The following is a 2,862-nucleotide window of genomic DNA, read 5'->3' as shown; positions in this document are numbered from 1 at the left end:
GTGCTTTCTCAGAAAGGGAGTTGTAGACTTCCCACGTGGAGCAGTAATTCTGTGCCTAGAAATCTGCCCTAGAGAAATGAAAACAGTGCATACCGTGCTGGTCTGCTAAACTGCATGCAGCGGTCCCTGAGGGCGGTCATCAAGGCATTCTGTTTCAGCACACTTTTCTTCTCAATCCAGGGTTCACGGCCTTCTTGCTTCTTCGATAGAATATCCTCCTGGGATCTGGTGTATGAGCATCCTGTTCTGAACCCAAGCGGGGCAAATCCTGACTCACCCAAACCCCACCTCCACAGACAGCCTCACTCATGGGTTGCACGAACTCACATTTATTCACAGAGACACAGGAACGGGGGGCAGACCTTTCTCACCGGGAACTCCCAGGGTCTGGCAGTTCCAAAGAGGTGATGGCGTCCAGTGTTTGTCATGGGGGACGGGCAGGCTGGGGCCAACCCACCAGTTCCTATCCCTCTGGCAAGCGCCCTCCGCCTTGTCCTGCCTTTACTTAAGACACGTGTTGGGGTGAGTGTTTCCTAACCAGCATCAGGGGGTCTAGGGTAGGTAAAAGGAAGGTGAGTGACCCGGGGCTCAGGGGTAGGCAGAGGAGGTATCTCTCTTTCAGCTTCCCTCTTCCTTACTGCAAACCGGGAGCTCAACTGGAGGGGTGGAGGGTGGATGTGGGGGTCAGGAGGCCAAGCCCCCCAACCCGCGTAGGTGGGCCTTGTTGTCCACATCCTCATCCTCCATCTCGAAGGCTGAGTGGTCTTGGCTGTCAAAACAGGAGGCGCTGAGAAAGACAGGGGGGGGCCGCGGGGACTGAGGTGGGGTGCCAGGGAGGGCGGCTCTTCCTTGATGTGTGCGATGGACAGAGGGAGCCCTTCGCCTCCTGCTTAAGCGGCGGAGTTTGGGGCGACTGTGCGGCCTGGGACTGGAGAGCCTGCAGCGTGCGGCCCTCTCCAGCTCCGCCCGTTCCAGCTCGGCGCGGTGGCAGCGCTGGTGGCGAAGGAGGCTGTAGGCGCGGGAGAAGCGGCGTGGGCATCGAGGGCACGGGTGCGGCGCGGGACCCCCCGCGTGGACTTGCGCGTGGGCGGCCAGGTCCGCCAGCCGCTTGAACTCCCGCTGGCAGCGCACGCACTGGAAAGGGCGTGCCCCAGAGTGGGTGACCCCGTGTTGGCGCAGGTGTGCCCGGCGTCGGAAACCTTTGCCACACTCGGGACACCAAAAAGCGTGGCTCCCGCCGGGGGCCGGGCTGGGGTGGCATCTCTCCATTCTGCCCGCCTTCAGCCCTTCCGAGGCGCCCCCACATTCTGCCCCTTCGCCCCCCTCAGGCCCTTTCCTGAGTTCCGTCCCCCTGAGGACCTGTCGTCCTTCTTGCCGGCCCCGGGCAGGGGGGCCAACAGGCTGAGAGGGCCGTGGACGCGGCGATGCTGGCGGAGGTAGGAGGCCAGGCGGAAGGCCAGGCCGCAGTCTGGACACACAAAAGGCCGATCGTGGAGTGGACTAGCCGGTGACGCGACAGGGACCAGGGCCTGGCGAAAGCCTTGAGGCAAATGGAACACTGTGTCGCTTGGGGCGGGTGGGGGTCCCCCTTCGCCCTCCTGTTCGCCCTCGGGGCGCAGACACGGGTGCGCTTTGAGCTCCCCCTTGGTGGCGAAGGCTTCGCGACAGCGGAGACACAGCAGCGTCCAGTCGGCCTGGAGGAGGACCTGTTTCTCCTCCTGTCGCCCCGCGGCCAGGGCCCAACTCTGCCCTTAGCTCCGCTGCCCGGCCTCGGCCTCCTCGGCCTCCAATTCCCGAGGATCGGTACTCGTGGGTTAGCCACAGGGGCCGGGTCCCGACGGGCCACGTCTCAGGCCACACTGCTGCCGCCTCCTCTGCGACCCCGGCCGCCACCGCCGTGGAGGGCTGCTCCACGCCCTCGTCCTGTGGCTCCTCCTTCACGGCCCTCTGCGTGGACAGATCCACCTCGCCACCTGCGTGCTCCTGGGCCAGGTGGCGCCTGAGCTGGGCCGGCTCCGGGAAGGTGCGTGGACAGGCAGCGCAGCGCAGCGGGGCTGGGGCCCGTGGCCACGGAGGTGGCGGGAGAGGTGGGCAGGCCTCCGGAAGCTTTGGGGCACAGGGGCAGGCGTGGGGCCGAGGCCCGAGTGGCTCAGCCGGTGTCGAGACAGTAGTAAGGGAAGCGGAAGAGGCGACCACAGGTAGGGCAGGCAGGGTGCCCTAGGGGCTCCAGCACCCCCTCTGCCACGACCACGCCTCGGCCACGCCACGGCCCGGCCTCGGCCTCGGCCACGGTGAGGTGGGCTGCCCTGGGCAGGTGGAGGGGGCTGTGGATCCATGCCTGTGGGGAAAAAGGGGGGAGGCAGGGGTGGGGAGAAGAGATGAAGGATGTGGGTGTGGTGGAGAGAAGAGGAGAGAGAGAGGAGGGTAGATCCTCAGTCCAGAAGAGGAGACAGGGGAGAGGCAGGGGAGGCAGGGGGTGAGGAGGCAGAGACAGAGCAGAGGCAGAAGGGCAGAGACGGTAAAGGAGAGGAGAGAGTTGTGGAGAAGTGGGAAAGGGCGACAAGGTCCGCAGAAACGGAAGGAGAGAGATGGAGAGAGAAACATAGAGATGAGAGGTGGACGGAGAGGAAGACAGAACAATACACAGGAGACACAGGGAGACAAAGTCAGCCAACTGATTTTGCTCTAGGGCCCAAGGGGATTGAACATTCTCAGTGGGGGTTGGGAACCAGTCCACCCTGGAGGCCTAAGTGGGGTGGGATTCAGTCAAGAGGCCGGAAATAGGAACGTAGGTACCCAAAAGTCAGGGGCTGGCAGGGACCAAGGCGCAGCAGAGCTTAAGCTCCTGGGTCTGCGCGGGGG

The 2,862-nt window shown here is 64.2% G+C and overlaps 1 pseudogene; it reads right to left on the bottom strand.

Moving 5' to 3' along the window:
- Positions 1 to 313: 313 nt before the first annotated feature.
- LOC114684792 lies at positions 314 to 2,419 on the bottom strand (annotated as a pseudogene).
- Between the last annotated feature and the right edge of the window lie 443 nt (positions 2,420 to 2,862).

This window comes from Peromyscus leucopus, unplaced genomic scaffold (genome assembly GCF_004664715.2).
Source record: "Peromyscus leucopus breed LL Stock unplaced genomic scaffold, UCI_PerLeu_2.1 scaffold_1057, whole genome shotgun sequence".
NCBI classification, from domain to species: domain Eukaryota; kingdom Metazoa; phylum Chordata; class Mammalia; order Rodentia; family Cricetidae; genus Peromyscus; species Peromyscus leucopus.
The sequence above is the reverse complement of the archived record's forward strand: the minus strand, read 5'-3'. Positions and strand labels throughout refer to the sequence as shown.